Source organism: Gossypium arboreum, chromosome 8 (assembly GCF_025698485.1).
Source record: "Gossypium arboreum isolate Shixiya-1 chromosome 8, ASM2569848v2, whole genome shotgun sequence".
Classification (NCBI taxonomy): Eukaryota; Viridiplantae; Streptophyta; class Magnoliopsida; order Malvales; family Malvaceae; genus Gossypium; species Gossypium arboreum.
Window position 1 is genome coordinate 11093684 of NC_069077.1, and position 13329 is coordinate 11107012.

Consider the following 13329-nt stretch of genomic DNA (forward strand, 5'->3'; position numbering starts at 1 on the left):
AGAACCGTTAACACAGTCCCAGTTCCTTATATACCTGTTAAGGTCTATTTAGACAAGTATAGTAAACCCATTACTATAATTGCCTTCATAGACACCGGTGCAGCAGAAACCATCATGAACCCAGATGTTCTGCCCTTAGAATGGTGGAAACCTCATATAATGTATTTTGATTCTGCTGCTGATGTTCCTTTTGCTACTCATTTGATTAGCAAACCAATTACAATTCAATTCTTCCCAGGCTATTCTGTAAAAACCATAGTATTGGGATCAAAACTCCCTGGAAAAGATATTGTAGTAGGTTTTGACCTCTACAAAAAAGCCCAGCATCTTAGAATACTCCCTGAAGGAGTAAGATTCAAAAATCTTTTCCAACCCTTTGTCAGAATCCCAAAACTTTTTGTCATCCAATTTGAAAAAATCCTTCACACTATCCAGGAATTAAAAGCCCAATCTTGTGCAGAATCTCATTCTGGATTCCTGAATAAATGCCCAAACCCTTTGTGAAAAAACTCAAATTTCTTCATTAGATTACCTTTCAAGAAAAATGAAGACATCAACCTAACAAAGGTCAGCCACCAAGGAATAAATCCAGATCACCTGATGCTAGCATCAAAAGAGTGTAAAGAATTACAGCATCAAGATCTGATTGAACCTTCAGATTCTCAATTGGCATGTGAAGCTTTTTATGTAAATAAAAGATCTGAACAGATTAGAGGAAAGTTAAGATTGGTAATTAATTACCAGCCTTTTAACCATTTCCTTCAAGATGACAAATTTCCTCTTCCAAAGAAAGACTTACTCTTTTCAAGCCTAGCCAAAGTAGGAGTCTTCTTTAAGTTTAACCTCAAGGCAGGTTTTTGGCAATTAGGAATTCATTCTGATGACAGACCAAAAACAGGATTTTGCATTCCTAATGGACATTTTCAATGGAAGGTCATGCCATTTGGATTAAAGACTGCTCCTTCTCTATTCCAGAAAGCAATGATAAAGATTTTTCATCCTTTGATGGAAAATGCTTTAGTATAGATTGATGACATCCTACTTTACAGCAAAGATGAAGATTCCCATGCACAACTTCTTGAAGAATTTAAATCCCTTATTTTCAAATATGGGATAATGCTGTCAGAAAGGAAAATGCAGATCAACAAATCAGAAATTCAGTTTCTGGGAATAGATATCAAAGAAGGAAAATACTCTCCAGGACCACACATTGCTCAAGAACTTCTCAAATTCCCTTCGAAAGATTTGTCTTTCAAACAGGTCCAACAATTCATTGGGATTGTTAATTATCTTAGAGATTTTATTCTTAAAGTTTCTAAGTATATTAACCCCCTGCAAAAGATGCTTAAAAAATACCCTCCTCTATGGTCTTCATCTCAGACAAAAGCCCTTTAAAGACTAAAGGAAATTACTCAAGATTTGCCTCCACTTCAAATCTCCTCAGATGGAGAAAGAATTCTGCAAATAGATGCCAGTTACAAATACTGAGGAGCAATCTTACTTGAAAAAAGAAATTGCAAAAGACAACTCTATGGATACAAGAGTGGAAGATTTTCAGAAGTAGAAATTCATTACCATTCCACATTCAAAGAAATTCTTGCAGTCAAGAAAGGTATAGAAAAATTAAAATTCCATTTTCTAGGTTATCATTTTCTGGTAGAAATGGATATATCCTCATTTCCACAAATGCTCAAGTTTAAACAGAAAACTGTCCTTCACCCACAACTCTTAAGATGGGCAGAATGGTTTTCTGAGTTTAAATTTGATGTCAGACATATATCAGCAAAGCAAAATGTTCTTGCTGATCTACTTTCCAGACCCAAAGAAAATCCAGAAGTTTTCACCTACAAAAGAGGTTTTTGGCCTAGACCCGTCATGATGTATCGACCTTATTCCTCATTATCCACTTCTCCTACTCCTTACACTATTACTCCTAATCTCCACCCTGAATATCCACCAGAAGTTTTTACTCTCGTAGAAAAGAACTGTTTTCACCAGAAAGCTAGGGATATGATGTTCGAAAATCAGATTCAAGTTTTCAAGAATTTTGGGGGACTTACTCTTAAACCTTGGGGTATTCATCCAGATTATCCTTTCATACACCCAATAAGGTTTAAATTTGTTGAACAACCAAATGAATTAAAATGGTTTTTATGGTACTTTATCCATCTCTACCATATTGCTATACAGTTCGACACCCCTGATCTCCTTTATTACTTGAAAAAAGCTATCAGAGGAAATATTGAACTAGAACAACAAAATTTCTTTACTTTCCTTACTTGGTTTCATCCTCTCCCGCAATGGCTTCAAATAATTGAGCAATATTGCAATCAGACAAGAGGTAACTATGGAAGTTATATGATTATAATCTTCTATAAGCCTCAATATATTGTCAAATATGGAAAAGCAACTCAGTTCAATTCGTTCCCTACCTCCTGGATCCATAAATCTCTTGAAAATGAAGTCTTCAAAGATGATGTTCAATATAGAGAGTTACAAAAGTTTCTCTGCCAGCTCAATAGGATTATTCCATTTGAGATATAGCTACCTCCAGATATTGATGCACCATGGAACACCTGGCCAAGGGCATACACACATTATCATGAAGAGGTCCTAAAAGCTCTCCGTGAATATCATGAAGAAATTCCTGACCTTACAGAATGGTCTCAAGATTACCTGTGACGGTACAGTCAAATCAGTCTTGCTAAGATAGAACTATATAATGAAAAATAAAAAGATGAAGAAATGATCTGCTACAGTGAAGATTCCATGGATAGTGCTCAGCTACCCCATTCAAATGCAAACAGCTGAAAATCACTTGTCGGGAATCTTGCTTTAAATAATTAAAGTGTTTTACTTTATGTCAAATAATGTCTAATATCAGTACTATCTTTACTTTATGTACTGTTTACTTTATGCTTTAATGTCTGATGCTTATCCTGTGTACTATTTACTATTTTGTTGTATTACATCTCCTTCAGCTATAAAAGGGTGATGTATTCTCATTAAAAAAATCAGAGAAAAATTTCCTAAATAAAATTCTAGTGTGTTTCTTTACCTATGGCTTTCTAAAAACTCTTTCCTTTTCTCTAAATCATCTTCTTCCTAGAAAACTTTAGATGAGTTTACAAGGAATTAACAATATAGTATGCTCTGTGCTTGCCATATAATGGATCCTGCACATCAGAAATATTGAAATTCTGACCAAAAGATAACAATATTATTGTGGATATCATATGTTTCTTGAATTAATGCTTTGTTGTTAAAAGGCAGTGCCTGTTGAATAACCCGTGTAGAAGAAGGGTTTAAGTTTGGCATAATATACCTGCAACAATTCCTTCTTTCTTGCAATCCCCATGTTTATCCACACCTGTATTGGTATCAGAGCCATCAGGTTCAACAAAAACTCATCTTTAGTAATCTAGGTGATAGATAGATTTGGAGAAAACTTTCTCAATCATGGCAGAAAATAAGTTAGTACATCATTTACTTCTTCTACACCTATCTCTTTACCTGATTTTCCTATGAGATCCCATTCTGCAAAAAAGATTTCCTCTTTATATGAAATAGAATATCTAAGTGAAGAAGATAAGGTACAGCCCACAGATCTTCTTACTGTAAATCCTTATGCCACCTATAGAAAGTCCGTCTTTTCTCTTGTAAAATCCATCAGAACTTTGATCAAAGGTTCCACTAAACAAGTCAAGGAATATATTCAAGCCTTACGGTTTGATAGTTTTCCCATATATGCAGCTTCACCAGAGCAGTTTGTTACTCTCGAAATTCCAGTAGAGTTTCTAGCAGAATGGAAATATGCAGGATATACACATATCCACTTTGGAGCTATACGTCTTGCTTTAAACTACCATGGCACAGTTGGAAAGCCTGTAGTTGCAAGAATTGCACTTTAGAATATCAAAATGCGTGTATTGCTACAATTGAAGCTACGTTAAATTCTGGACTTGTTATGGTCACTCTTTTCCCAAATTTCACGATGGCATTAGCAGATCCCAATCTGACCAAAGCTTTAAAAGTTCAGATTCAAATAGCAGGGGCACCACAAGTGGCTTCAGCTATTACTGCTACTCTCCATTATCAGATTGTCTACAGGATTCAGGATCATGCCTTTAATCTATCAAGGCATGGAACAGATGATTCTCTACTCATCTCGGTAAACACAAATGACCAGCCTCACTGTGTCCATGTTCCGAGACAAATTCCAAAAAGGGAACTAATTAAACTCCTCCCAGAGAAATGGATCACTAGCTATGAAAAACTTCATGAGCATAGCCAACTGATCCAGTCAACCTCAAGTCAGATTACGTCAAAGGGAGATGGAACGACTGAGATCAAGTTTGATCATAGCCATTTTACAGTTCCTAAAATCCCAACATTTTCCCGACCCAATTGATGATGCAACCAAACGAAAAGCCGACACAACTCCATGATCAAGAAGATCCAGACTGTTGTTGCCCGTTGTGTGAATCTGACCTAGAAAGAAGCCTAATAAAAAGTTTTTCTGCAGATAGAAAACCTTTATACATGTTTAAAGACCCCGTAATTGGACATTGGCTTTGGGCTTTAAACTATTCATGTGAGCTATGTACAGATGACAGAATGGCCGCCTGGATTGATAACATGGACATATCTGCATTAAAGCCAAGAAAGAAGAAGAAAAAAAACTCTACCCAGAATGAGTTTTACAAAAGATAGATGGATGGAGATCCAGACATTGGACCACTTGGAGAAGATAATGGTAAATATGCTTACCTTGTTGATTATTCATCTCACAAGACTTTACCAAACATACAAGTTCCACCAGAACCTTGTAAACCTCCTTCTTCTCCTCCTCCTCCAAATTCATCCACTCAATCTCCTGCAAACACAGGGATTGCAAGAAAGAAGGAATTGTTACAGGTATGCTATGTGAAACTTAAACCCTTTTTCCACACGGGTTATTCAATAGGCACTGCCTTTTAGCAACAAAGCCTTAATTCAAGAGACATATGATATCTACAATAATATTGTTATCTTTTGGTCAGAATTTCAATATTTCTGATGTGCAGGATCCATTATATGGCAAGCACAGAGCACACTATATTGTTAATTCCTTATAAACTCATCTAAAGTTTTCTAGGAAGAATATGATTTAGAGAAAAGGAAAGAGTTTTTAGAAAGGCATAGGTAAAGAAACACACTAGGATTTTATTTAGGAAATTTTTCTCTGATTTTTACAATGAGAATACATCACCCTTTTATAGCTGAAGGAGATGTAATAAAACAAAATAGTAAACAGTACACAGGATAAGCATCAGACATTAAAGCATAAAGTAAATAGTACATCAAGTAAAGATAGTACTGATATTAGACATTATTTGACAAAAAGTAAAACACTTTAATTATTTAAAGTAAGATTCCTGACAAGTGATTTTCAGCTGTTTGCATTTGAATGGGGTAGCTGAGCACTATCCATGGAATCTTCACTGCAGTAGTCATTTCTTCATCTTTTTCTTTTTCATTATATAGTTCTATCTTAGCAAGACTAATTTGACTGTATTACCACAGGTAATCTTGAGACCATTCTGTAGGGTCAGGAATTCCTTCATGATATTCACGGAGAGCTTTTAGGACCTCTTCATGATAAGGTGTCTATGTCCTTAGCCAAGTGTCCCATGGTGCATCAATATCTGGAGGTCGCCATATCTCAAATGGAATAATCCTATTGAGTTGGCAGAGAAACTTTTATAACTCTCTATATTGAATATCATCTTTGAAGACTTCATTTTCAAGAGATTTATGGATCCAGGAGGTAGGGAAGGAATTGAGCTGACTTGCTTTTCCACATTTGACAAAATATTGAGGCTTATAGAAGATTATAATCATATAACTTCCATAGTTACCTCTTGTATGATTGCAATATTACTCAATTATCTGAAGCCATTGTAGGAGAGGATGAAACCAACTAAGGAAAGTAAAGAAATTTTGTTGTTCTGGTTTAATATTTCCTCTGATGGCTTTTTTCAAGTAATAAAGGTGATCAGGGGTTCGAACTGCATAGCAATATGGTAGAGATGAGTAAAGTACCATAAAAACCATTTTAATTCATTTGGTTGTTTAACAAATTTAAACCTTATTGGGTGTATGAAAGGATAATCTGGATGGATACCTCAAGGTTTAAGAATAAGTCCTCCAAAATTCTTGAAAACTTGAATCTGATATTTGAACATCATATCCCTAGCTTTCTGGTGAAAACAGTTCTTTTCTATGAGAGTAAAAACTTCTGGTGGATATTTAGGGTGGAGATTAGGAGTAACAGTGTAAGGAGTAGGAGAGGTGGATGATGAGGAATAAGGTCGATACATCATGATGGGTCTAGGCCAAAAAACTCTTTTGTAGGTGAAAACTTTTAGATTTTCTTTGGGTGTGGAAAGTAGATCAGTAAGAACATTTTGCTTTCCTGATATATGTCTGACATCAAATTTAAACTCAGAAAACCATTCTGTCCATCTTAAGAGTTGTGAGTGAGGGACAGTTTTCTGTTTAAACTTGAGCATTTGTGGAAATGAGGACATATCCATTTCTACCAGAAAATGATAACCTAAAAGATGGAATTTGAATTTTGCCATACCTTTCTTGACTGCAAGGATTTCTTTGAATGTGGAGTCGTAATGAATTTCTGCTTCTGAAAATCTTCCACTCTTGTATCCACAGAGTTGTCTTTTGCCATTTCTTTTTTCAAGTAAGATTGCTCCCTAGTATTTGTCACTGGCATCTGTTTGTAGAATTCTTTCTCCATCTGAGGGGATTTGAAGTGGAGGCAAATCCTGAGTAATTTCATTCAGTCTTTGAAGGGCTTTTGTCTGAGATGAATACCATGGAGGAGGGTCTTTTTTAAGCATCTTTTGCAGGGGGTTAATACACTTAGAAACTTTAGGAATAAAATCTCTAAGATAATTAACAATCCCAATGAATTGTTGGACCTGTTTGAAAGACAAATCTTTTGAAGGGAATTTGAGAAGTTCTTGAGCAATGTGTGGTCCTAGAGAGTATTTTTCTTCTTTGATATCTATTCCCAGAAACTGAATTTCTGATTTGTTGATCTGCATTTTCTTTTCTAACAGCATTATCCCATATTTAAAAATAAGGGATTTAAATTCTTCAAGAAGTTGTGTATGGGAATCTTCATCTTTGCTGTAGAGTAGGATGTCATCAATATATACTAAAGCATTTTCCATCAAAGGATAAAAAATCTTTATCATTGCTTTCTGGAATAGAGAAGGAGCAGCCTTTAAATCAAATGGCATGACCTTCCATTGAAAATGTCCATTAGGAATGCAAAATCCTGTTTTTGGTCTGTCATCAGAATGAATTCCTAATTGCCAAAAACCTGCCTTGAGGTCAAACTTAGAGAAGACTCTTGCTTTGGCTAGGCTTGAAAAGAGTAAGTCTTTCTTTGGAAGAGGAAATTTGTCATTTTGAAGGAAATGATTAAGAGGCTGGTAATTAATTACCAATCTTAACTTTCCTCTAATCTGTTCAGATCTTTTATTTACATAAAAAGCTTCACATGCTCATTGAGAATTTGAAGGTTCAATCAGTTCTTGATGCTGTAATTCTTTACATTCCTTTGATGCTAGCATCAGGTGATCTGGATTCATTCCCTGGTGGCTGGCCTTTGTTGGGTTGATGTCTTCATTTTTCTTGAAAGGTAATCTAATGAAGAAATTTGGGTTTTTCCACAAAGGGTTTGAGCATTTATTCAGGAATTCAGAATGATATTCCGCACAAGATTGGGCTTTTAATTCCTGGATAGTGTGAAGGATTTTTTCAGATTGGATAACAAAAAGTTTTGGGATTCTGACAAAGGGTTGGAAATTTTTTTTGAATCTTACTCCTTCAGGGAGTATTCTAAGATGCAGGGCTTTTTTGTAGAGGTCAAAACCTATTACAATATCTTTTCCAGGGAGTTTTGATCCCAATATTAAAAAATTAATAGGCCTCCTCCTTCCCTTTTATTGACTCTTTTTGGGGTTAAATAAAGGAGAGGAAAATAGCCAATTTTTCTCAAACCTAGTGGTTGGGGTGATGGGCATGACCACAAGCTTAATGATGGGCCTTGAGTAGTGATAGGCCCATTTTTAATCAATTTGGTCAGCTTCACATTTGGACTATGGTAGCATTGCTAAACATAAGTTTCCTTCCAAAATCTTTACTGTTTTAGATCAAAAGCTTTCTAGATTTTTTCTTTGTTGAATATACTATGAATTCATATTCATATTAATTTAGCTGAAAGTTAGATTCTTTTTCAAAGGATAAGGTGATATTTGGTCCTTAAAGTTAACCTTTTCTTTTCAATTTCATCATTATATTTTTCTTTGACTCATATTAATCCCTCTTAATTGTTTTTAGCATTGTTATGAGGGGTTGAAGTGACAAATAAACTTTAAACAAATGTACATTCAGGTACTTCTCACGAATTTATTTTAGAATTATATAAATTCATATAATTATTAAAAAACCATATTCAAAATGAAAATGGATAAGTGGATGCAAGATTCAAATGAGTTTGGACGTCTATTAGTACATATTCATTTTAGGTGTATATTTTAATATTTTTAATAAAAAATTAAGTGATGATTTAAGTTAGAAATAATTGCCAAATTCAAAGATTATATGTTGCTTTTTCCATTTAGAAATAGAAAATATTATTATGAGGGTGTTTTTTACTTATATAAAATCAATAAAAATTAAAATTAACCTAGATTAAATCCACAAAATTATTCTCACGCGATCAGATTTAATCTTAAGACAACATGATCTCCAAAACTTTAATTTTTAATTTTAATCAGGTGTTTTATAAATATAAATATATATATATAACAAATCTAGTATAAAAAAATTCCAAATGAGCTTTTTATTATTAAAATCTAAGTAATATAAAAATATAAGAATAATAAAATTAATATTTATATTTATATTTATAAATTGTATGATGTTACTTATTAAAAGAAATAACTAAATGTTAAGAAATTAAATTATTAGTATTTTTTATCAAGAGTAGTTTAATTATTAATAATTGTTAATGGGAGTAGTTTAATTATTGTTTTAAATGTCTTATTTAAAAATTAGCTAGCAATTGTATTTAAGTGTAATTGTTTGTAACTATATATTTGGATAATTACTGTCTCACTAAATTGAATGTAATTAGAGTACCATAATTACACTCTTTATTTCTTAAATAAAAGCATTTATGCTCAAATCTCATTATCTTATACCGCTTTTCAAATATGACCGTATATTATTTAAGTTTAAAAGGTTGTTTATGTAACACCCCCTAACCCCAAACCGTTACTGGAAAAGGGTTATGGAGCATTACTAGAGTTTACAGAATAATTACAAACAATTCCATTATTTTCTTATGTTCATGTTAAAGCTGTCTTCTTGAGCAGCAGTCACTAAAATATTTATAACTGGAGCTAAGAAACTCCAAATTAAGTTCTGTTAATTTTCCTTAAAACTAGACTCATATGTCTTTCTACCATAAAATTTTTAGAATTTTTGATTTAGGCAATTAGTACAGTTTATTCCTCAAAGTTACCCCTGGTCTGCTGTTTGACAGTTTCGATCTTTCTTTACTAAAATTTAATTATCTCATAGCATAGGACTCGGATGATGTTCCCGTTTATTTCTCTTGAAAATAGATTCATTAAGGATTCTAAAAATATAAATTATAGCCCATAATTATTTTTATACAATTTTTAATGATTTTCCCAATTCAGAATAGGGAATTCTAAAATCAATCTGACATTGTCTCACAAAAATTCAAATTCATACCAAATTAGTCAAATCCTATTTTATACCATAACCAAACCTAAATTTATTTATTTTATCCTTACATTTACAATTTCAAAATGTCACACACATAAGATATCCTAGGTACATGCCATTACCCATAATTAACACACTTTACCTCATTGAATTCGGGATCGGCCTGAGATGTTGATTCAACATTCTATCTTTACTTAACTTGCGCACGGAAACAAACCGTACGCTAAGTATGGTATACTCAGTGGTATTTCTATAATCCGAACACTTGATAATATAACAATTAAACTTAAAATCACAATAACAAATATAACTATTCATTTATTTATTTTATAGATAAGTTTCATTTACTTACCATAAAAATTCTATACAAACCATATAACAAACACAACAATATATTTGCTCAATTCTTTTCATTTGGCTACCGTATAAATTCTTTACAATATATTCACAATTCATTTGTATTCACACTTTACTTCTTAACAATATACCATTTTAATTCATTCTAACATCAATCATCATCCATTTGAACTTCACTCATTTCATGAACCTTTTGGTTTATGTTTTCAATCTTATATCTCAATTTCAATTCTCAATTCAATTTCTCATTTCATTCCAATAGCTCAATCAATCAAATTCACTCGATTTATCTTTTCATTTATTTACCCCTATTAACAAGACTCGGACTCTGATAAATACGTGGATTCCTCCCAAACACACTAGAATATCCAACCCAAACACACCCGGAATATTATAAATCCTCCATAACACACCAGTATATCATATCCTCCCAAACACACCAATAAGGCATTAAATGCCTCTTCGAATAAACCGAAGTATATAATAACAGAAACATCTTCTCGGCCGAACTACAAATCTCCTCATCACATCACAAATCCAATGGCATGCCATTTGTATCCAATCTGGTCTGATACTGTTAATAGGGTATTTGATTCACTTTCTCAATTTAATAAATCTTTCATCAATATACCATTCTAATAATCATATACATTCACACATTTTCATAATTTCATACATTTTCATTCAATTCAACAAATATATTTCAATTATTCACATTAATTCATAATTCAATACAACTCAATTCACTTTTCAATATCAAATATTCAATTATCACAAATCTCATATATTCATATCAATTCCTCATATTCCAATCAATATAATTTTTCAATATAACATCATTCAATATTCAAATTTTTACATAAATCATATATATAATATATATTTCAATCAATATAAATTCAATCAAAATGATTTCAATCAATATAAATTTGATAAATTCATCACATACCAAAATCAATCCATTTCAATTGTAAAACATCATAATTCTAACACTAACAATTGTCATATGTATATAAATATAACAAATAATGACTGAGTTCGGATTATAGAAATACAAACCGTATTTTCTCGAGCTAACTCCCGTTGTCTTTGCCATTTTTCCTTGCTTAGCCGAGATTTCCCGAGACAACATTAGCTATGGGAATTAAAACAATTTATATTCGTTAATTCAATACTAATTTATATCTAATTAATATAATTTTGATTCAATTTCTACTTTAATTTCAATTTAATCTTAACTAAATTTACTTACTTTTTCTATCTCAATTCATACTTCATTTCTATTCAAATTTTGTCCAAACTCATACTTAACTATGAAATTTTCAGCATATTTTCCTAATTTCGAAAATTTCATCAATTTAGTCCCTTCAACATAAAACTTATGAATTACTTTACAATTCAATCCTTATTTCATTTCTAACTTGAATTCCTATCAATCTAACCCCTAATTCATTTTTTATTCAACATGAATAATATTTAGAAATCTAATAACTTTCAAAATATTAATTTAATTTCATTAAAACTTTGTTCTAAAGCTTTTAAAACATCAAAATTAAGTAAAAAGGGCTAAATTAACTTACCTATTAAATTGCCAAACCTTCAAACCCTAATTCTCCCTTTTTCTTTTCTTTCTCCTTTCTTTCTTTCCTTCCCCTGCTTTTCATTTGCCTATTCTGTTTCTTTTCTTTGTTTTCTTTCTCTTTTCTTTATTTATTTACTATATATATATATATATATAAAATATAATAAAAAATATCTATATTAAAAATCTATTTAATAACAAATATTTATTTAACACTTGTATGCATTTTATTATTACACATTTCACAAATTTTACCATACATTTGTCATAATTTAATATATTTATTACATAAAAATCTCATAATATAATTATTTAATTAATAAATATCTTATTTAATATTAAATACTAATATTACAATTGTACACACTTATATTTTCACATTTGTACCAATAAATTCATTACAATTGTCATTATTTAATTTATTTATTAAAAAATCTCATTATTTAATTATTTAATTAATAAATATCTTTTATTCTAAAATTAAGTAAATATACAATTATATTCCAAGTGTTCAAATACATATATTACACTTGTACAATTTTATCATCACACATTTGTCTTTATTTCAATTTATTTCATAATATAATAACTTAATATCAATTAAATAATAATAACCATAATAATAAATTAATTAATTAATATAAAAAATCCTAGACTCTTCCATCTTTTGCCCCTAAATTCATACATTAGACATAATTGCCTATTTGGTCCCTTTTTATTTTCTTTTAATCTACAATTCAACTTTCATCCTTTATTCAATTTAGTCATTTTTCCTAATTACTCTTAATTAAGCTAAATTCACTTAATTAAAACTCTAATTAACCACTCGATTAACTTCATAAATATTTTTAATAAATATTTTCTAATTCATTTTCAGAAATAGTGACCAGAAAATACACCTTTCTAATAACCTTAAAGTTCGGTCGTTACATTTATATATAATAATAATAGTATTTTAATTTTAGGATACATATTTATGTTTAAAAATACGATTATATGTTATTTTACTAATTTCGTTTAAATAATTTAAAATTTTTATTAACAATAGATAAATTTTTTATACATTTTAACCTACTAAATAATTAATTAAATTACATAAAATTTATTATAATTTATTATACTAATTTTTTTGAATTACATCGTAGTTACAATTAATTACTTATACTAATTTTTTCAAGGACCTGATAACAAAGATATGTTTGACATTTGAAGGAGATTAAATAAATTTGAAATTTAAAGTAATTAGATAAAATTAACGAGGATATTTTTTTTTTGGATAAAGCAACATTAAGCCTCTAAATTTTGCAACTTTTCACATTTTGGTCTTTGAATTTTTTTTTTCACATAGTCTGACAACTTGACAAGTTTTCTTTGAATTTTATTAAGGTACGATTATGTGGAACTCTAACATTGTGCCACATCGTCACATGAAAAAAAGTTAAAATTTTATTCCATTTATATTTTATTTTATAATTTTTAATAATTTCTTTTAAATTATTTTAATATTTTAGGTGATGACATGACATTATCTTAGAGTGTCATAATATCACATAAATATTCAA

The 13329-nt window shown here is 30.8% G+C and overlaps 1 long non-coding RNA gene across 1 annotated transcript; it reads right to left on the reverse strand.

Annotated features, from left to right (window-relative positions):
- Window positions 1-11097: 11097 nt before the first annotated feature.
- On the reverse strand, window positions 11098-11890 carry LOC128296313 (uncharacterized). The gene is made up of 2 exons (XR_008286876.1): window positions 11766-11890; window positions 11098-11320 (listed from the first exon to the last, which is right to left on the reverse strand). It is a non-coding gene; the product is annotated as an uncharacterized LOC128296313 (long non-coding RNA).
- Window positions 11891-13329: the final 1439 nt, after the last annotated feature.